Below are 22,800 nucleotides of genomic sequence, written 5' to 3' on the forward strand. Positions count from 1 at the left end.
GGTCTTGTGATTGCAGCTTCCACCTTGTTAAATTGATAATGGTTCCAGCTCAAGGTGACAAGATTATCGCAGAGCCATGAAGATGGAATTTTCACCGAGCGATGAGCAGCGATCTGCGCAAAGAAATCAATTCGGTCAACGACGTAAGGTGCCGAGGCGCGTGTGCCTGAGCTGCCCGCAGTTGTGTGGACGCGGGCGTGTTTAGATGAAGACGAAATGAGAAAGGCGCCTGCAGACTTTGGGAAGTCGGTGCACGTTAAAAAAAAACAGGCAGTCGAAATTAACCAGGAAGCCACCAGCACGACGCCTCCTTCTCTCTTCCTTCTTTCACCGTGCGGTTGAGGTGTTCACTTAGAGTGAGACAGTTACTGCATCTGCCGATTCCCGACTGCTAATTTTATTTTTTTTATTCATTAAGGCTAAACTGACCATTCACACGATCAACTCGTCAGCTTGGGTATGCGAGAATGCAGTATGAAAGTGAGCCTGAAATTATGTTCAAAACAGTGTTCGTAGAGCCTGTAAGGCATCGGTAGCGTTCGCGGGGGTCATCGGAACGCGGCTGGGGGCACTCAAAGCGGAGCGTCTCCTTTCTTGGAACGCGGCCGCTCGCGAACGCGCCGGGAAGTACGGGTGTCCACCCGACACGCGTACCGAGCACGAATGTATATTTGTGTTTATTTTCATTTGACACGACCGTGCGTTTGGGTTTGTGGAAAGGGCGTTTTGCCCTACGGAAGCTGGAGGGCTGGCCATGCCCTGGATGAACCAATGATGTTAAGGCCGCAAAATGATTGGAAGTTACCGAATGTGGGCTGGGCCTTTAGGGCTTTAAAACCGGGCCCCGGAGCTGGAAGCGGGGTTCTGAGCTAAGGTGAGATGCTACGCATCTTCGGCAACGCCTCCCCTAGTATTAGCCAGTTCCACCTTTTTGTTGTTTGGTTTGTCCTTTTTGCTGCTTAATGTGTCTAGTGCCTTAACTTGTATCTATTGTAAATACTGTACATAAAATTTGAAGTGTTCGCCTTACCCCTGCGTCTCAACTGAACACAAGACCGTCTCTGACGGGCACCCCTGGTGCGAAGAGCTTCAGTCTTCCAGTTGGAACAAACCGTCTCTGGCGGGGCACCGCTGGTGCAATAAGGAAGACGAAAGAACCTGTGAAACTTTACTGGCGCAGTCGACAGGATCCTGCGGCCATCGGAAGACGGCGCAGGAGGAAGACTGAGGGCAGGGAGAAAGGCGACGGTCAGGCGACAGCAGCGTTCGAGAAAGGACCTGCGGAGAGACGGCGGCAAGGACGCAAGGACCACGGCAGTAGTCCAGCGACGCGAGACTGCGTCCGGTCAAGGAAGGCAGAGCGTCGAGAACTCGACGGTCAGCGGCGGGTCGCAGCAAGTGACAACGTGCACAGGACCAGCGGCGTGCGACAGCTCATCGCAGCGTCCGGTGCAAGTGGCGGTGGACTGCGACGCCAAGGAGCTGGCAATGCGGATCGACGCATCGAAACTGTGAGTTTCCTTCGTCGCATTGTTAGCGTCCCTTTGCATGTGTTCGAGCCAGTAGGACAGTTGAGGAGTACAGACGGCCGTATGTAGGGCTATCCATGCCGGCCCTCACTCGATGTGAGGTACCAGGTTGAGTTAGCGAAGGGGCGCTTAGCGGACCTTCAGGCTCAACTCGCGAAAGTGAATGGCGGAAAGGCGGTGCTTCGCGAGGAAGGACCTCAGGATTTAAAGTATGTCTTGAAGGTTATAGAAGCAAGACGCCAGCAGGTAGAGCTCGAGATCCCTAAGATCAAGGAGAGCAGAAGAGCCAGTCAATCAGCCACGGAGAACTGCTCCGAGTCCCGAGAGATGAGGCCGCCTGTGCTGGAAGACAAAGACTTATCCTGCTCAAGCACAGGTGGAGGAAAGAGCAGTCAGGTCGCTGTAGGTAATCAGCCGATATGCGCGGACGCCTCTTTGTTGGGAAATGCCGCAGAGAGCGAAAACGAGATTTCTGAAGGAATCACAGCTTCGCCACTGCGGGCGGCTAGCAAAGAAAAAGAGCAGCCCAATTCTGATGGTCTAGGGCCAGTCGAGACCAAATTGTCCGAAACCAAGCAGGAGAGTGATCTAATTCCTGCAGGCTCTATGACTAAGATTGTGACCTCCGACACGGAGCTAGTAACCGGTGAAAATCTGGCGTTGCTGCAAACACACACTGTGTCGGCCATAGGGCATGAAGTGCCCCGTAGCGTTCCTGGTGACAACAGCTCTACATCCGAGGCAGAGAGCGGAGGTGGGCCCGCTGGGCCGACCGGGCAGAGCGCCGCGCAGTTGTCGAACGCACCCGGTGTGTGCCCGGCCAGGTCAGTCGAGGACCCGGAAATGAGTGGCGACTTGCCGCAAGGCAAGCTCGGGTCAAGTGACTGTCAGGGAGCTCATGCAGCCTCGGAGTTAGACGATGCCACGAAGCCGGCAAATGCCTATCAAGCAGGGAACGGCAACATCAGTGTTTGCTCGTGGAGGAACGGGGCAAATGGTTCCAAGCGAGGCGAAGTAGCAGGAGGCAAGGGCGTGGCTTTCAAATTGAAAGTCGCTGCGTGGAGAAGTACGTTCCGTGCTGCAGTATGCCAGATCAAGAGTAGCAAAACCGGCGTCAGTGATACGGTTAGACAGGGCAGGGGCTATGCTCCTTATGCAGCGCGCGGCTCGTACCGGCGCGCCAGAGAGAGCGGGCCCTCAGGTGCGTCGTGGGGTCAAAGATTTGGACTTATCGAGGATCAGGACGTTGTTTTCGATCCTGGAGGGCAGCAATTTTTGAATTCTTGCCCTGCTGTGGCACCAGCCTTATGAGCCGAGTGGCAGTTAGGCGTTAATTGTGTTGAGACGCGTAGTGGCTCGAACGCACACAAGGACGCTCGGTGCGACTAAGTAGGCTCACGTGGCCACTTACGGACGTCGTGCGAGTGCTACTGAACGCTCAAGTTGCGAGTGTCTGTGTGTGTGCGTGTGCTCGTTCGCGAGCAGGACGAGGGTGTCTACTTGGTGGTGGTGAACTGGGTGCAACCCACCAACTTGGACGCTGTGTTACGGCGCACGGCAGGCATGCCACTGGGTGTATTTTAGTGTGCAATTTGCTTGTTTTCTTGGTGCCCGTAAGCATTTTCTGTAATGTGTTGGTGCGCGTGTGCATTATTTTGCTTTTGGTTTTGTCGCTGCCAGTACTTGTGTAGCTGCGGTATGTCACCCACAGGGTGGTTTTGTGACCCGTACCGATCCCTTCTTTTTATAATTCTAAAAGTGGCATTTGAGCCCTTTGTAGAATCTTGGGAAGGGCGTGTAACGTATCGGTAGCGTTCGCGGGGGTCATCGGAACGCGGCTGGGGGCACTCAAAGCGGAGCGTCTCCTTTCTTGGAACGCCGCCGCTCGCGAACGCGCCGGGAAGTACGGGTGTTTACCCGACACGCGTACCGAGCACGAATGTATATTTGTGTTTATTTTCATTTGACACGACCGTGCGTTTGGGTTTGTGGAAAGGGCGTTTTGCCCTACGGAAGCTGGAGGGCTGGCCATGCCCTGGATGAACCAATGATGTTAAGGCCGCAACATGATTGGAAGTTACCGAATGTGGGCTGGGCCTTTAGGGCTTTAAAACCGGGCCCCGGAGCTGGAAGCGGGGTTCTGAGCTAAGGTGAGATGCTACGCATCTTCGGCAACGCCGAGTAGGGGCCTCCCCTAGTATTAGCCAGTTCCACCTTTTTGTTGTTTGGTTTGTCCTTTTTGCTGCTTAATGTGTCTAGTGCCTTAACTTGTATCTATTGTAAATACTGTACATAAAATTTGAAGTGTTCGCCTTACCCCTGCGTCTCAACTGAACACAAGACCGTCTCTGACGGGCACCCCTGGTGCGAAGAGCTTCAGTCTTCCAGTTGGAACAAACCGTCTCTGGCGGGGCACCGCTGGTGCAATAAGGAAGACGAAAGAACCTGTGAAACTTTACTGAGCCCTTTATAGAAAGTCCTATATTTTCCATCATGCTCGTCTCATCAGCTCGTGGCTGTGAATAGGCAAAGCGTTTGAAATAAATGATCGCATTCGACGATTTGTAGGTGCCATATGCCTTGCCAGTGGAATTTCAGTCGTCATGTGCCTTGCCAGTAGAACAACCTTAAAGGCATCGCATTATAAACGCGTGGTTCCGAAGTAGATAAAAAATAATGCACATAAAACTGGTGCCGATGTACGAATGCGGCCTTGTGCAGCAGTCCTACAGACGTTGCAGCTCTCTCGGCATTGTTACGGACGGAGAGTCCTGTCTCATGGGAAGCCCACTCCTACGTTGCTTTTAGGCCGAGCCCTGCCGCCTACCGCCCGCTGTTTGCCTGGCTACGTTCCGCTTTCCTGCTGACCTGTCTGGCGGATGCGGGAGGGATCGTCGATGAATCAAGAACAGCGCAGAACTACCTGAAGAACGTGGCGAAGGCGATTACGTCGCTGCTCGCGCAAGCTACGGTGGTGACGGCACGGACCACAGCTTTAAAAGGACAACACTTGTGATGCCAGCTCGCTGTCCGGTGGAGCACCAGGAGACAGAATAACAGTCTTCTCTGCTTTTAGGTAAGCAGCCTTTTTGTGGAAGTTGTGCTCTCTTTTTTGCTCCACCGGACTGCACCATTCCTTGAGCTGAATTATGCCGCAGAAGTGTGTGACATGTAAATGCTTTGAAAAAGATGAACAACATCTAATTTACAATCGGTGCAAGAAAAGATATCATGCTGGCAAATGTTCGGGCGTGTACAGCAGGAATTTCAAGAAAATGAATCAGGGTGAAATCAAGGCTTGGGAATGTGACACGTGTAACAGAGAAGGAAAAGATGATGAAACTGATTCAGATAGCAGTGATGCGGAAGAGCGCAGAAAAAAAGCACTATCTGAGTCAAGTGAGCACAGCTCTTTGGCTAGGCTGAATGGTGATCTAATATGCAGAAGGGTTGAAATGCGGGCCAGTTGGTACATTGTAAACGGAAAAAAAACCAGTCACACAAGACAACGGACAAGAAGAGTGTACACACCACAACGACTGGACTAACAACTGAAGTTTATTGGAAAATACATGATCCGAACAAGGCCAGCAGAGCATGCGCAACAGCATCATCACTAATCACTGCGCAAAAGAGACAAAGACAAGAAATCTAAACTATCGTGGACGACCTAAAAAAGCAAATTCTTTTTCAAGTAAGCGCACCGAAGTTGTGCTTATACAATCAGAGCCTAACAAACCGATATGATATGCCTCCAGTATTTCCCGCTCCTGTTTTCCCTTGCCTCTACCAGGAATGGTGGCATTGCTGAACAAAGGATAACAGCCACATTCATTGCAATGGTTAGTTAGTTAGTTATATTGATTTTAATGGCGCAAAAGCAACTGAGGCTATGATGCGCCAAACACAAGGTTAGAGTTTTTGTTAAAGGTGAAGCTTTCTATACTTAGAGTTTGTTTAAAATGCTTGCTTCCTTGAGAAACCTAAAAATACATGAGATGTCAACCAGTGCTCGATCACCTAAAAGTAACATGGGGTGTAATGGGATGGTTTCCCTGTAAAATGTTGTAAAATATTTCTTTCTTAGTTCTTCTAGCTTTATACATGAAATTAAAATGTGGTTCACTGTGAGTTCAGCACCACACATGTCACAGAGAGGTTTGTTTTGTTTGGTTAGCAGAAAGTTGTGCGTGAGGTGGGTGTGTCCAATGCGGAGCCGACATAAAATAACTTCGGTAAAACGTTCTTGATGCCTACACGATTGCCATTCCCCTAAAATGGGCTTAACAGAATGTATTTTTGTTGTTTGCGTGCTCTTCCCATGCTGCCTGCCACTTATTTCTGAGTTTACTGTAGATAAACTTTAAACAATCCCTGTGCGGTATGTTCACTTGATTTCTTTGGCCATTCCGGGCTTGTGCAGCACATACATCTGCTTTCTCATTACCTACAATTCCAACATGGCTAGGAACCCAGCAAAATTTAATGTTGTGCTTTTGTTTTGTGATTTTAACTATGTTATGTATGATGTTTCCTATTATGGGTTCAGTAGCATTCCTGGAGTGCAGTGCTTTGAGCATACTGAGGGAATCGGTGTAAATGATGCTATTTTTGATGTTCTCTCTTACTATTTTTTCTACAGCTATGAAGATGGCATAACACTCAGCAGTAAAAACTGATGCGCATTCTGGTAGTCGCATTATCTGTTTATTTTTTTCTTGGATTACTGCACTTCCAACATGACTTTCTGTTTTTGAGCCATCGGTATAAAATTCAATGTAGGTGTCATACGTTTCTTGTAGTGCAAAGAATTCCTGTAATATGTACTCGTTTGGCGTTTGCTTTTTGTCTAAATGTGTCATTGTGAAGTCACATACTGAAGGCAGGCTGTACCATGGTGGCAAATATTCATTCCTTTGTGCAATATTCGGTAGGGCATCTAGTACTGTTAGTTCTTCACATTTATCTTCAAAGCGCAGTAGTAATGGCCTGATAGAATGTGGTTTGTTGATGAATAATCTTTTAGATGGGCACTTGGTGACAACTGGATGGCAGAGATGTTTCGGAAGAGAACGGATTTTTAAGACGTATGTGCATGTTAGTGCGATTCTTCGGTCCTCAAGAGCGGGCTCATTAGTTTCAACGTATAGGCTGGCTACTGGTGATGTTCTGTATGCTCCAGATGATAGGCGGAGACCAAGATTATGAATGGGGTCTAATCTTTTCAAGTAGGATGCTCTTGCCGAGCCATATACTATGCACCCGTAGTCCAGCTTGGAGCGCACCAGAGAGCGATATATTTGTAAAAGGCTTGCTCTATCGGACCCCCACCGCTTCCGTGAGAGCACTTTTAAGACATTGAGGGCTTGAGAAGCTTCTTTTTAAGGTTGTTAATGTGTGGTAGAAATGTGAGTTTCTTGTCGAAAGTTAGGCCTAAAAATTTGTGTTCTTGTTTAATTGGTAGCGCAGTGTGATTCAGGTATAGACTGGGATCGACCTGTAGGCCTCGTCGCAATGAGAAAAGAACAGCTACTGTTTTTTGAGGGGAAAATTTAAATCCATTTTTGTCTGCCCAAGAACCTAGTTTATTTAGTGTGATTTGTATTTGTCTCTCACAGGTTGATATGCTGGAGGACGTGCATGCTATTTGTAGGTCATCTACATAAACTGAATACATTATGGACTTGGGTATTTCTTTAGCTAAGGAATTCATTTTTATTATGAAGAGTGTCGTGCTTAGAATGCACCCCTGGGGTACGCCGTTCTCTTGGGTGAAAGTCATGGAGAGAGTTGCTCCTAGGCGGACTCGGAATGTGCGGTTAGCCAGGAAGTCGTTCAAGCAGTTCAACATCCTGCCGCGGATACCTAGCTCTGCTAGGTCACGGAGGATGCCGAACTTCCACGTAGTATCGTAGGCCTTCTCCAGGTCGAAGAAGACCCCAATACAGTGCTGCTTGTGGATGAACGCCTCCCGGATGGTGTTTTCTAGGCGGACAAGGTGATCTGTGGTGGAGCATGTTTTCTTAAACCCACATTGGTGTTTATCTAGTAGTTGCCGAGATTCAAGTACGAAGGTCAGTCTAATGTTTATTACACTTTCGAAAGATTTAGCAATGCAGCTGGTGAGGGCTATTGGTCTGTAACTGCTAGGACTTGTTGGTGGTTTTCCGGGTTTGAGAAAGGGTATTATGACTGCTTTTTTCCACTCGTCAGGTATATTTCCAGTTATCCAGATTTTATTAAAAAATTTTAACAGTACCTCTACAGCAGCCTCGGAGAGATGTGCAAGCATAGCGTAATGCACGTTGTCTGGTCCTGGTGCTGTCTTTTTTCCAGAAGATAATACCTTATTTATTTCTTGTAGTGTGAGAGGCTGGTTGTAATCCTCATGAACACCTGCTCCAGATGGAAATTTTTGTTTTTCAGCTATTGCTTTGTGTTTTTGAAATGTGCTTGTGTAGTTGGATGAGCTTGAGATCTCAGCAAAATGCTCGCCCAGTATGTTGGCCTGTTCTTCTAAAGATGTTTGTGTCCCGGGTGCTGTCAAGAGAGGAAGTGTGAAAGGGGTATGGTCACCAGTAAATTTACGCACTTTTTCCCACATTTTCTTTGATTTTGTTGAGCTGTTTATTGAGGAGACATATTTCTGCCAAGAGGTTTTTTCTGCATTTCTTCGGACATACCGCGCTCTGGCTTTTGCCTTCTTAAAGGTAAGTAAGTTCTCTGCAGTGGGATATCGACGCAGAGCGCTCCAGGCTTTGTTTTGTTGTTTTTTTGCTAATGTGCATTCTTTTGTCCACCATACTTTGTGTTTCTTTTGTGCAAGTCCTGTTGTTTGTGGTATAGCGAGTGTTGCGGCCGATATTATGCATTCAGTAAACTTCTGATTAATTTCATCTGTGCTAAGGTCGTCACAAAATTCCTTTTCCAGAGTGGCACTTTTTGTAAAGAGTGACCAGTCGGCAAGCTGAATTTTCCAGCGCCGTGGCCTTGTGGGGATGATTGGAGTGGATGATGAGAGCCTGATGACGGTAGGTAAGTGATCGCTGCCCATGGGGTCATTTAAAACATCCCATTTAAAATCGTTAAAAAGTAATGGTGATGCGAAGGCTAAATCGAGAGAGCTCATTTTTGCTGAGCTTGGGCAGCAATATGTGGCTTTTCCCGTATTTAAAAGACAGACATTATTCGAAAGTATAAAATCTTCGATTGTTTGGCCTCTAGAGTCGCAGCGTTCGCTTCCCCAAAACGGAGAGTGAGCGTTAAAATCGCCAACTACCAGAAATGGCTCCGGCAGTTCATCGATCAGGCCTTCTAGATCTTGGCATGTTAATGTGATGTGTGGGGGAAGATATACAGAACATATTGTTATGGTTTTGTAGCTGATGACGCTAACCGCAACCGCCTCAAGTTTTGTTTTCAGTTTGATTTCTTGAGCCGGGACGCCGCTTTGGATGATGATTGCGACGCCTCCCGAGAGTCTACTTGCATGTTCGCGATCACGCCTAAAAGTTGTATAATGCTTTAAGATATTTGAATGTTGTGGACCAAGATTGGTCTCCTGGAGACATAGAGCTAGAGGCATCACGGACCCTAGAATATGTGTTATATCACTGTAGTTCCTTAACATTCCTCTACAGTTCCATTGAATCGCAAATATCATGTTTGTTTTTTTGGGTGTGAATGGAACTGAAGGAATTTACTGTTCTGGGCCCGTTACCGGGGTTTTATCTTTTCTTCGCTTGTGAGAGCCGGTCCGCCGCCGCAAAGCGGGCGGAGTGGTAGTTGTATCCATCACCTCACCAGAGGTGCTGGAGGACCGCGAAGCCGCGGATGTGTTGGTGTCAGGCCTCCCCCGACGGGGGGAAGTCCTGCGGGATGCTGGCCCATGGGCCGGCACTCCCTGGCTTGGAGTTGGCAGAGCAGCCTTGGCTGTCTCTGCCTGGGGCGTTGATGGCACTACCACAGGCGCGGTGGGAGTGGCCGCGGCAGATGCCGGAGTGCTGCGTGGTGCACCGCCCCTGCGCGCCACGTCAGCATAGTTTGGTTTGGCTGTGAAAGAGAATGTATTTGTCAGTGCAAAACGCCTTCTGGCTTCTTTGAATGAAATGTTTTCCTTGGTCTTAATGGTGATGATTTCCTTTTCCTTCTTCCAGGACGGACACGCCCTGGAGTACGCAGCATGTTCTCCTTCACAATTAGCGCAGCGTAGAGCTGCGTCGCATTCCTCAGAATGGTGTTCCTTCGACGCGCATTTCGCGCAAGTTTTGTGGCCGCGGCAACTCTGCGATCCGTGGCCAAACCGTTGACAATTAAAGCACCTTCGGGGGTTAGGGATGTAGTGTCTTACATTTACTTTGAGGTATCCAACGTCGATGGTTTCGGGCAATGTGCATGTGTTAAAAGTCAGGACTAGGTGTTTGGTATCTATTTCTTTGTTGTCTTTGCGGATCTTGATTCGATATACATCAATGACATTTTGCTCGGAAAGCCCTTCCAGCATTTCTTTCTCGGTAAGGTGTAGAAAATCATTTTCTGAGATGACGCCACGAACAGTGTTGAGGGATCGGTGTGCAGTGATGGAGACAGGTTTGTCCCCAATAGACACTATGTTACAGAGTTTGGTGGTTTGGACATTTTCTCGGAGTTCCAGCAATAAATCGCCACTGGTCATTTTGGATACTTTGTAGCCGGGGCCCAAAGCTTCTGTTAAGCACTTCGATACCATGAAGGGGGATAGAATTCTGGCCTGTTTATCTTGAACTTCACTGTGGATGACATGGAATTTGGCAAATGTTGGTTTCTTTTTGGAAAAAAAGTTTTCTGCTTCGTTCCGCACTCTTTTAAGAGAGCGATCAGGTTTGGAAAGGGGGGGAGCCATAAAAAATTGATGTTTTTCGGTCATGGTGCCAGCCACCCACCATGGAGTCCAACAAGGGGACGCGACAGGAACTTGAAAGAAAGTCCTGCCCACGCCAGCTGTACACCTTAACTATAACCTAATATGACTCAACACAGGGTAGTTGGTCACACACGGTTAACCCTCGCCGCCAGGAAAAAGAGGAAAAAACCAAGAAGGGAGGAGGATACAGGAGAGTTGTAAGAAAGGAGATAGGAAAGTGAAAGATGGAGAGGAGAACAGGAAAAGGCGACTGCCGATTTCCCCCGGTCGGGTCAGGCCGGAGGTGCCGTCTACAGGAAGCTGGGGCCAAAGTGGTGTGTTGCCTCCGCCGAGGGGCCTTAAGGGTCCAAACGCTCGGCATCAGCTCAACCACCAGGATCCCCTTTTCCCCGGACACGGCGATGCCACGCACGGCTAAGCGCGGATGCTCGGGTCCGTGGTGACGCATTGTTCACCATCATCCCCCTGCGGGGATGTCCCTGCGGATGCTCGGGTTAACCCCGTGGTGTCGCCACTCACCAACGTCTGCATGCTGCAGACGCCTCCCTGCGGGGATCATTGCAATGGCGAGGCAAGTTTGCACCGCCACCGGACCCCAGGGAGGAGTGATGCTCACGAAGCCGGTCATTAATACACCGGCCAGTTTGGCCGATGTAAACTCTCTCGCATGTGAGGGGGAACTTGTACACCACCTGTGCGACACATGTCGTGAAGCGATTCTCATGCTGCGTTGGGCAAATGGTGATCTAAACCAGAAGATAGTGGAAGTCTTGGGTAGGCTTGAAAATCATGAAAGAAAGGTAGATAAGCAGTGTAACACAACTGAGGCCATTGAGAAGTCAACTGAATTTTTAGCAGCTAAGTTTGAAGACCTCCTGACAAAGGTAAACGATCAGCAGAAGGAAATTGCTGAACTAAAGAAAACCTCACAAGAACTGCAACAAAATATGCAAGAAAAAGATAACGAAATCGCAAAGCTCAGGGAACGAGTAGAAAGTGGAGAACAATATTCGAGACGGAAGAATATTGAAATACACTGCGTTCAAGAAGCAGAGGACCAGGATCTGTACCAGGTCCTAGTGGACCTTAGCAGCAAGCTTGATCTGCCGGTGCCTGAAAAACACTCACTTGAAGCTGTGCAGAGATTAAAGGCACAGAAAGACAAAATCGCACACGTAATAGTGAGGTTTACAAAGCGGAAAACAAGGGACTTGTGGCTGACCAAAAAACACGCCCTTCGAAGCGAAAATGTCTTCGTGAATGAAAACTTCACGACAGCACAAAAAGAACTGTTTTGGAAGTGCAGAAAGCTCGGCAAGGAGCTCGGGTATAAATTTATCTGGACACAGAATGGCAGGTGTCTAGCCCGTGAATCGGAAGACGCTAGTGTAATTGTCATTGCCACTGAGAATGATCTTGCAAAAATGTCTTAGATGGCTACATTCGATTCTTTTCGCGATTGGGACCTACACGTTTCCAACGCTACAGCTGAAAACAAGAGAAAAGGAGAGCTTGGCTTAATACACGTAAATGTGCGGAGCATAAAGAAGAACTGGGATCACTTATGCGCATATTTACACGCGAGGCTTGCTAACATTGACGTAATAGTGATCACAGAGGTCAATCTCGAAACAAACAAACTGAGTAGGTATACACTGACCGGGTGGGTACTCTCAGATTGCTTTATGCAGGGAAACTCGAGAAGGCGGAGGAGTAGTTATATTAAGGCGAAAGCCTTTAATGTCTCATCGTTGTAAGCAGCAGTTGTCGACAGAAATGTCACGCTTTTCAGTTGGTCCAAACGGTCGTGACGTCACAGTGCGCGAATTTCAAACGGGGCCAATTGTACTTGGGCTAGTAACCAATTGAAGGGATCGTATAGTGATGCTCCAAGTAAGTGCGACTGAGCTTAGTTAATTGCTTAATTACTGAATTAGCCTAATTAACTTTTCTAGTCAGGCCATATAAATAAATAAAACCAAGTAAGAAATTGGTCGAGCTCGGGAATCGAACCCCGGTCTTCGGAGTGTGAGACGAGCATGCTATCCACTCCACCATGCCAGCTCGATGGTTTTGGGAAGAACAAAGGTGCGTCTAGTGAATACGGTGTCTTCGTTCACTCCCATCCTCCTCCCTTCCCTTCCGGCGAGGTTTAGGTGTCCACCGAGATGAGAGACAGATACATTTCCTTTCCTCAAAAACCAATTTACCGACGAGCGAGGCATAGAACCGAATGGGCGATGGCGTTCTATGGACTCCTGGAAGCGTTGCAAGACGCTGTCGCGTTCCACTCTTAGAGGGGAAGCTTAACATCTTGACCACACATCAGTGACCGTACTTTAGGTCAAAAAAGTGCCCCCCCCCCCCCCTGAATTGTGACGGCTGTCCACCGAGACATGTGAGACAGTTACTGCGTAATTTCCTTTCCTCAAATACAATTTTCATTTTCTTCATTACGGGCCATCTTTGTCTTTCTTCTTCCACTCCCACTTCCTCCCTTCCTCTACGGTGCGGTTCAGGTGTCCACCCTTTCCTTTCCTCAATAGCGTTCAAAGGGCAAGGCATCGCGCCGAACGGGTGGTGGCGTTCCGTGGACTGCCTGGCAGCGCTACAACACCCTGTCGCGTTCCACTCTTAAAGGCGAAGCTTAATCGTCATTAATTAGCAGTTAATTAGTATTCAGGTACAAATCAGTAATTAACCATTAATTAGTGATTTGTCGTCACTTAGCAATTAGTACTCAATTACATGTGACGCCACCAGTGCCACAGAAGCAGTCAAAGTGGTGCGGAAAACGCTTTCGCCTCTACGCACTTTAGACAGTCAGTTATGCGCATATTTACACGCGAGGCTTGCTAACATTGACGTAACAGTGATCACAGAGGTCAATCTCGAAACAAACAAACTGAGCAGGTATACACTGACCGGGTACTCTCAGATTGCTTTATGCAGGGAAACTCGAAAAGGCGGAGGAGTAGTTATATTTGTAAAAGATAACTGGGTATTTCATAATATCGCAGTAAAATTCAAGTATGCGGAAGTTATTTTTGTCACCTTGAGCAAAATGGATGTTACCTACACCATATGTGCGATATACAGGCCGCCGAACATGAACACAGATCTGTTTTTAGAGGAACTAAAATCTCTACTAAAGAAATACATGAATGAGCAGCACCTTATATTGGTAGGGGACTTCAATATTGACGTAATGCAAGTATCGAGGAAGGCTGTTACAGATTACCTTAATACCATAGGTTAATATGGACTGGTAAATGTAATTAATGACTACACAAGAGCGGAATACTTGGGCACGAAAATAACAAGATAATGCATTGATCACATTGCTATTCGGCTAAGAAATCAGTGCTACACAAGCGGTGTAATTAGAGTCAAACTAGCCGATCATTACTTTACGTCTCTTGTAATTATGTCTGACAAAAGGAATGCTGACTGTGACACCAGAATACAGAAACAGTACATAGATAACGAGAAAGTTGACAAATACATAAAAAAACACGGACTGGAATGCGCTTTTAGTGTTAGACCATGTTAGCTTATATTCCAAGTTTACTGAAACGTTTAGGACTATATACGCAATGTCTACTAAAATCATAACAATCAAACACAGGAACCCTAATAAGAAATGGATCACGCGTGATATTGTTGAGTTGTGCTTTCAAAAAGACAAAAGTAGAAAAGAACCTGGCAATGAGGATCGCAGGGCAGAATTCCGAATGTTGCGGAACGCAGTGACGCAAAGTTACGGCAGGAAAAAAGGAAATACATGATGTGTCGATTTGCAGACAGCAGAAATGACGTGAAAAATACTTGGAGTACGGCAAACGAATTGATGGGCAGATCCAAAACGGCCGGTGTCGATGATACCATCAAACGAAATTTTCCAAAAGAAAACCTTCAGACTTTGTGTGGCAGGTTCAATAAAACCTTTAGCGCTGCAGCTGAGAAACTGAGAACAACGCAAAGTGACCGACATTGTGAATATGAACCGAAACGCGCATGCGCACACTCTGCATATCTCCCAGCGATGTCTGAAATGGATCTATGGAATATAATAAGGGGCATGAAAAAGATTAAACTACCAGGGTATGATAAAATTCGCTCTCGGGATTTGTGCACGAACTTCGAGATTATCAAACAGGTCCTCCTTAAGATATTGAATGGGATATTCGAAACAGGTATAATACCCAAAGAATTGAAAATTTCAATTGTGAGGCCGGTTTACAAAAACGGTAAAAGAAATGACTGCACAAATTACAGGCCGATAGCGATATTGTCCACTATTGCACACATAATGGAAAAGCATATTGTCTCTGTAATGCAATCATTTTGCGAAAAGTATTCCCTGAATAACATGGCGCAATACGGGTTCACAAAAAATAAGAACACAACTTCTTTGCTAGAGGAATTCTCCGACTATATAACCGCATCAATAGAAAATAATAACGTAGTGTTAGCTCTATTTTTAGACCTAAGCAAGGCTTTTGACACGGTAGAACACAACTTATTACTGAAGAAATTAATGAAGCTAGGTTTCAGAGGACGCTTTTATCAATTTTTTGTAAATTATTTTTCCGACCGACTTCAGTGCGTTAAACTAGAAGAGACATGCAGTGAACTTCAAATAATAAAGTTTGGTGTGCCTCAAGGGAGCACTCTCGGACCGATACTTTTCAACGTTTATGTTTCCGACCTCGGCCTGCTACCGCTGAAACCAAAAATTTTCCAGTACGCAGACGACACTGCAATTGCTCTGGAAATTCAGGATTATAATACAGGATATCAAAGCTTTCAAGAGGACTTATCAGCGATAGTAGATTGGTCTCGCTCATAATTTAATTTTTATAAATGCACAAAAAACGAAATTAATGTGCTTCAGAAATCCTCATAAGGCGCTTTCGTTAAATAGGGACATATATTTGCATTCTTCTAATTGTAGTTCATGCATCTGCCAACCATTACAGTTCGAGCCAGTGGTCAAGTATTTAGGAATTTTTTTTGACCAGCACCTATCCTGGAGTGACCATGTCATTTATGTTTGTAGAAAACTGAGGGCTGTCGCAGCTATGATGTATATAACCTTCGAGGGAAAAGCCCTGTCAACATTCGAAGAACGGTATATAAGTCATTAGCCGAAACAATTATCACATACGGTATCACCTTGTATGGTACGTGTTCTGACCACAAGAAACAAAATATTAACCGAATAATTAAAAGAATTGTCAATAGCATAGCCTATGGAACGGAATGGGAACATATAGAGACACATGAGAAATACCGCATACGCCGCCGCGGTGGCTCAGTGGCTATGGTGCTCGGCTGCTGGCCCGAAAGACGCGGGTTCGATCCCGGTCGCGGCGGCTGAATTTCTTTGGAGGAGAAATTCGAGGCCCGTGTACTGTGCGATGTCAGTGCACGTTAAAGAACCCCAGGTGGTCGAAATTTCCGGAGCCCTTCACTACGGCGTCTCTCATAGCCTTAGTCGCTTTGAGACGTTAAACCCCATAAACAAACAAACAAACAAACAAACAAACAAACAAACAAATACCGCATACTAGGAATACTTCCAGTGCATGAGCTATTTAAGTATACTGTGTTGACCCGCTACTATTATTCTAACAATTTTAAGCTGTTAGTAAAGAAAGATGTATTACTACGAAAAACTGAGAAATATCTTAAACCACGAGTCTTTACAAACTATGGAAAGAAAGTCAGAAATTATTATGTACCTCAGGTATTCATTGAACTAAGTGAGATGCTGTACGATTTAAAATAACGAGCTGTAATGCTGAGAGAAGTAAGGAAATGGTGTTCAACTTTATCTTGTAATGTGTGATTTTTTCTTTTTTTTCTTTTTTTTTGCCAAGTGGGAAACTTGACGGGTTTTTTTTCCTTTTTTACATTTTCTCGTTTTTATATTTTGTTCGCATAGGATTGTATTACTTGTATTTACCTTGTATTATTATTTTTTCCCGTTATGTGAATATTGTGAATGTATTGCTTTATATCCTAGTTTAAGGATTCAACACTGGCTGCCTCGTCTTCTAACAAGCACTATGTGCTTAGATTGACCAGTACTTCTTTTTGTACACTTTGTTGTGAAATAAAGACTTCACTTCACTTCACCTTTGCTCTAAGCCCTGGGACACCGTCGTGCGTGAATAACCAGCCGTCCATCTCGTTGAATGTGAAGTCACTCCTGGTGACATTGTCGAAGAGAAAGTATTCTCGGAAAGGAAGGCCTCCATGCATCCTACATATCTGCCCAGGGGAGAAATGGCAGACACTTGGCTGTAAAAATTGAAGCAATTGAAGCTGGATTATCACTTAGTGGTGAAGAGATTTCGGCATTCAGAAAGAAAACGAAAGGCTTCTTTTCGCGAGGCTTCCTTTATTGGGCTTACTCGTGCCCACAAAGAACTGAGTGACCCCTTCGCAACGACACTAACAAATGTGCTCGGCTATCGACGAACAGAATGCCTGTCGCTCACGGCCGCGCTCAATAAAAGCTGGCAAGGAACCATCGAGATAAGCCGCCAAAGCAGCTACAAGAAATGGAAACGAAACGGAGGCAGTTGTGCAAGGCTGCGATCATTCGAGATAAGTCTGGCCACATCCCGCGTAACAAGCAAACGATAAAGCCGAGTGACTGCGGGTTTGAGCGCGAAAAAACAAATAGTAAAATAAACCAAGGCTGTATTGTGCATGCGAAGTTGCTAGTGGTCCGGTTGAAGGAAACGCCGCGCACTCACCGGACTGTTGGTTTCTTTTCTTCTCATTGAAACGGGAAACAAAAAAAAAATTAGACCGGAATATCAGGAAACTAGATGCGAGCAAGCTTCAATAGCAAATATTTACCGTCAACGATAAATATGATATTTTTTTCATCTTCGTCCACGCTTCACACACGCGACAGAATTCTTTTGAACGCCTACCCAGAGGAATGGGGGTGGTCGGCCGTCGGTCTTTTTGGAGGGCGGCTGCCTACCGGTACTCACCTATAGCTGAGTACCGGTAAGACAGAGCTCTTATGTACTTTCCTCTTCTTACTTTAGAGGCATGTGTGATAAAACGTGGCTTCAGATGGCTGTGGCTTCTCGCATTGGTCGTGGAGAGCAACCTGGGTATCGCTATAGCCCCACCGGTGGCTGTGCCTGAAAGAGCCACCTGCAGCCGCAGTGGCGCATCGATCAACCGTTGCGCCACTGCGCCGGTAGTGGTATGAGGACTCGCCTCGATCTAACAAGGCGATTCATTTTGCATAGTTCGAGTTGAAACAGATTAAGGAGTGAACGACAACGGACTCGTAATTGGAATAGAATCATATATTGAATAGGCTGGCGAGTTTCTCTGCATGAATCTACATGATCGCGGGCTTATAGTGGCCTTCTGGAGGACGATGCCAAGGTGAAAATGGGCGGGCTACGGATGTGGGTGGACTGGTGGGTTGCTGCCGGGGAGCCGTGGGGTGATTCTTACGCAGGGTGCGCGCTTCTCTCTGCTGCGCCTCACTCAGACAACGGCAGCATTTCGACAAGTGGCACTGGTAATACTGTCGCAGTAAAACACACCGACGCGCCTGCAAGCGCTCGTCTATAAATTTCGAAAATGTTTCTATGAAGCGAAAATTTTACCTATGCCTGTAAATTACAGGCTGCTGATGCCTAATGGCCGATATTGCTTTCAGTTCAAGTAAGGGTATCAGGGATTAAAATTAATGTACGGGCACCTTGTATATAGTGTGCAGCTTTTACGTAATCATATTTCAACCACATTTCTGTTTATTGATTAGAATAAAAAACAACGCCGAGGGAAGTAAAACTCTAGTTTCTTGCGCCGAGCTCTTACCTGGAGCGGTTCGATGAACTGGGGTTCCGGGAAGGTCGTGCACTGCTGTGTCAGTGAGTAGTCCAGCGTCCCATTGTCGCCCTGGTTGCGGGGCCGGTACCGGCGGGCCGCGATGCCCACGGACAGAGCCACCAGAGTCGCTGGTTTGTTGTTCAGGACATGCGATTGGCAGTAGCGAGGGGTGAACAGCGGGCCCGTTTTCGATGAAAAAGTAACGTTTAACATTCGTAGTACCCAAATTATTTACAGCCGAGATACCGAAAAGCGAAGTGACCTGTAGAAATACTTGCAACTGGGTATTAATGCTTTTTTCTTTCATTGCACTCTCTTTTAAAATTGTTTGTTTGCTTGTTATTTCCTATCACAGAAAGATAGCACGCAATATTCACATGATGAAATGGTACCCCAGGAAAACGCCCAGAAATCTTTCTGCGAGGGTTTTTCGATGCAAGTCTTCGGAAGGCGTTGTGTTGTGTTGGGTTGGGTTTAATGGCACATAGGCAACTAAGGCCATCATGCGCCAAGAACAAGGTATAGGAAATAATTTCTGCGTGATTTAATAAAATTGTGAAAAGTGATCAGTGGTGTAAAGGGCCTAAAAGTTTACCTACCTACTAATAACAGAGAAAAATAGATTTAGGAATGGCTAAAGGTAAAAAAGGTCAGGTAGCCTCAGCGTCCATCCTTCAAGGATGTCGAGGCGTACAATGAGAAAGAAGGCGTACAATGAGAAAGAGCAGTAGGTATGGCAAGGAAATAGGTAGGTATGGCAAACGTAAAAACAAACTTTCCCATCCACAATGCGCGCACATACTGCACAGAGGGGAAAAATGTTGCGTGCTCTAAATGAAGCTTAAGCGATAAATTTGTTGATTCTTTTACGCTAATAAAACGATTCACCTATCCAGTGTTTCAGCACACTTTCAAATATTTGCAAAAACACGCTTTTTGAGAGCAACAATATGGCCTCTGCGGCATAGTATTACTAGTGCTGGCGGAAACCAAAAAACCAGAGACAAAATTTGTCCTTTTCGACTAGTTACGCGCACTGGAGGGGCTACTGTGCCTGTACGCTTTCGAAATCGTATGCATTTTTTAAAGATGCAGCCAAATCTTGTCGAGCCACGGTGGCGAAGGTAATCGCGTTTTCGGAATTCTAAAAACTGATATGGCTATTTCTAACGACCGGTGACTAGGCGCTTACCTCTACTAGTTAAAACGTGAATCATCAGAAAATTTGTTGACCAGCTTACTACTTTAAACGTTAAATATTAACTACTTTAGACGATTGACTGGTTTTCTGGTGTCCGCCAACGCTGCCAATACTATGCGGCAAAAGCCATATTTTGGCCTCAAAGAGCCTATTGTTAAAGTGTTTGCTGAAACACCCGATATATCCTTGAAAAGTGTCTCACGCCGATTAATCGTTCAATTGGCTCATGACAGCTGAAGAGAAGGCAAAAAGCACTGGGGGATGATCTGGTTTTCGCCAGAAGATTCCATAGGCATCGCGTTTGCCGAAGTGAGGCGTCTTGAACCTCTGATCTTCCTGTGGGTGTTTAAAGTGCCGCTCAGCATTGTAGAAACTGCGTCTTTCAAGCCATGATGAAATGTGCCCGGAGTGGGATAAACAGCGGCACAGCTTCCGAACGCGTTCATTAGGCGTAGACAGAAAAGAAGTTAGCGCTTGCTGTCGCACGACACTGTGCTGATAGCAGTCACGAAAAATCATTTTGACTTTATTACGCCATAAAGCTGAAAGCTTTGTTCTTTTCATTTGGATCTGCGGAATATACATCCTTTTACTCTCTCCAAATCTCCTCATACAGGGTGTCATTTAGTGGAAAATATGACCTCGAGCGTACCAGAAGCTTGGCAGAACGATAACATAATCTTAATTTAAAAAAAAAGGAGTCGTCAAGGACACGAGGAATTACACACCGACCTGATTACTATTGGCTGCCTATAAGGTATTCGCTAAAGAATTCGCTAATAGGGCCAGGACTACCTTGGACTTCACGCAACGAAATGATCAGGCAGGCTTTCGTAGAGGGGGCAGAACAATAGACCATATTGTCACGTAGTGTTGACTGCCGTCCGGCGAACAGGAAAACAGCGAGAATGTATTCGAAACAAAACTCTTTATTTGGGCTGACTTGCGCCCGCGAAGAACTGAGTCACTCGGTGGCGGCGTAGCAACAAGAGTGCTCGGCGGTCGTCGAACAGAATGCCCGCCGCTGTCGGCCGTGCTCTTTTTAAAGGTGATAGCGAACTTTCCAGATAAAGCTTGTTAAGTTACTAGAAAAGTCCAGAACAACGTAGAGTCGGCTCCGCCTGGATGCGATAAGTCGAGATGAATCTAGGTGCGTCTTGCGCCAGAAAGAAAGCGATAAAGAGGCGTGCCGGCAGCTTTGAAGAATGAACACTACAAACATTCGTCGCAATATTCACACTATCGATCAGTTGAAGGGGGAACTCCCAGAATACAACTAACAGCTTTGTAGCAGATAAGGAAATGGAAAAGAGGTGCTCGTGTGAAGTAAACATGCCGAAAACCAACACTCAATGCAACCTTTGCGCATATTAGGCGTTTCTTAATACTAGCTATATTTATTTATTTCAAACACTGAGGTTGCATTAATAGGGAGATTGTAGTAGTGGTTTCGCATCAAGCTATATCGGGAAATTCCAGCATAGAAATGTGAACGCAAAAAATTTAGAGAAAATTTGTCGCGTTCAGCAATGGGAAATTAATGGGGTAAATATTTAATATAAAATTCATTAGAAAGCAGAAGAAAAAACCATATGCCGCCACTGGGATCCGAGACAGTCACCTCCGAATATTGCGTCTGGTGCTCTACCAACGGAACTACTGCGACAGCTGTCGAATCATTTGCTTTCGTGGGTATTTATGTATTGTCACGGCTTGACGTACAGGCCGGCGGCGAGAACGGGTGAAGACAGAGAGCACAGAACAAAACAGGCGGGTCCACCAGCAGCAACGTCGTCGTCGGCGCGCCGCAATCGCTACTCGTCTTTTTCTTCCACTCGCGACACTACCTCCCCCTATAAAGAAGCATCGTCCCGATGCTAGCACGGAAGCAAGAGCACAGGAAGGAAAGCCACACACGCGCCCAGCAACTCCTGCTGGCCAGTGTAAAAGGGAGTGGTAAAATCAGTTCGGGTCCAGGCGATCATCGCGCGTAATACGGTTTAAGCCGCACTACGTGCACTATTTCAGGGCGGGGTGAACGACGTGATGACGGTCGGGTTCCTTCGGGCAGCACCTCGTAATTAAGTTCACCGAGGCGGCGAACAACTGTATACGGGCCGAAGTAGCGCTTCATGAGTTTTTCGGAGAGACCTCGACGGCGCACCGGTGTCCACACCCAGACCTTGTCTCCAGGGTAAAAATGGACGTCGCGTCGACGGAGATTGTACCGACGAGCGTCGGCATGTTGTTGATGTTGGGTACGGAGTCTGGCGAGTTGCCGAGCTTCTTCTGCGCGCTCGCAGACTAGTCGGGCATCATCGGCGACGTCGACAGGTGGCTCGTGCGGTAGCATAGCGTCAAGCATCGTGGTGACCTGTCTTCCATGTACCAGCTGGAAAGGGGACATACCTGTAGTCTCCTGGACAGCGGTATTATAAGCGAATGTAACGTAGGGCAGTACCGCGTCCCAACTGCGGTGGGCGACATCCACGTACATGGCGATCATGTCGGCCATGGTCTTGTTCAGCCGCTCCGTCAGCCCATTCGTTTGCGGATGGTACGCAGTAGTTCGGCGGTGGCTGGTGCAGCTGAGACGGAGGATCTCCTGTGTGAGCTTGGCCAGAAACGCGGCACCCCGGTCAGTGATCAAAACGGCAGGGGCACCGTGACGGAGCACAATGCACTCAATAAAAAATTGGGCTGCCTCAACAGCTGTCGCCGACGGAAGTGCTCGGGACTCCGCGTATCGTGTTAGGTAGTCCGTCGCTATGATAACGTACTTGTTGCCCGACCGCGACGTTGGAAAAGGACCAAGAAAATCCATTCCGACAGTGTGGAACGGAACAGGCGGTGGTTCGAGTGCTTGGAGAAGGCCAGCTGGTCGTATGGGCGGTGTTTTGCGCCTTTGACACTCTCGACAAGTTCTTATGTAGTGACGGACGTACTTAGGAAGTGTTGGCCAGTAGTACCGTTCTCGAATACGTGAAAGTGTTCGGCTGTAGCCAAGGTGACCAGCTGTAGGATCGTCATGGCAAGCTTGGGCGACCTCGGCGCGCAGGTCTTCCGGCACAACAAGGAGCCACGACCTCGGGCTGCTGTCGAAGTTCTGCTTGTACAATACACCATGCATTATCTTGAATGTCGGCAGTATGCGCTGGAAAATGCGAGGCACCGCAGCTTCGTGGCCTTCCAAGTGCGCCATCAGCTGATCAAGCTGAGGATCACTGCGTTGCCGAGCAGCCATATCTGCCATGTCCAATGCCCCAAGGAAGCCGTCCTCTTCGTCATTT

General features: G+C 46.9%; 1 long non-coding RNA gene across 1 annotated transcript in view; it reads left to right on the top strand.

Moving 5' to 3' along the window:
* The first annotated feature begins 922 nt into the window (after positions 1-922).
* Positions 923-22,800, top strand: part of LOC149337878 (uncharacterized) — a 45,096-nt gene continuing 23,218 nt past the window's right edge. The window contains exons 1-2 of the long non-coding RNA XR_016284668.1: positions 923-1,511; positions 4,338-4,605. This is a non-coding gene — a long non-coding RNA (uncharacterized LOC149337878). The remainder of the gene's footprint in view (positions 1,512-4,337; positions 4,606-22,800) is intronic.

This window comes from Amblyomma mixtum, chromosome 7 (genome assembly GCF_055824585.1).
Source record: "Amblyomma mixtum isolate Tamu chromosome 7, ASM5582458v1, whole genome shotgun sequence".
Lineage (NCBI taxonomy): Eukaryota > Metazoa > Arthropoda > Arachnida > Ixodida > Ixodidae > Amblyomma > Amblyomma mixtum.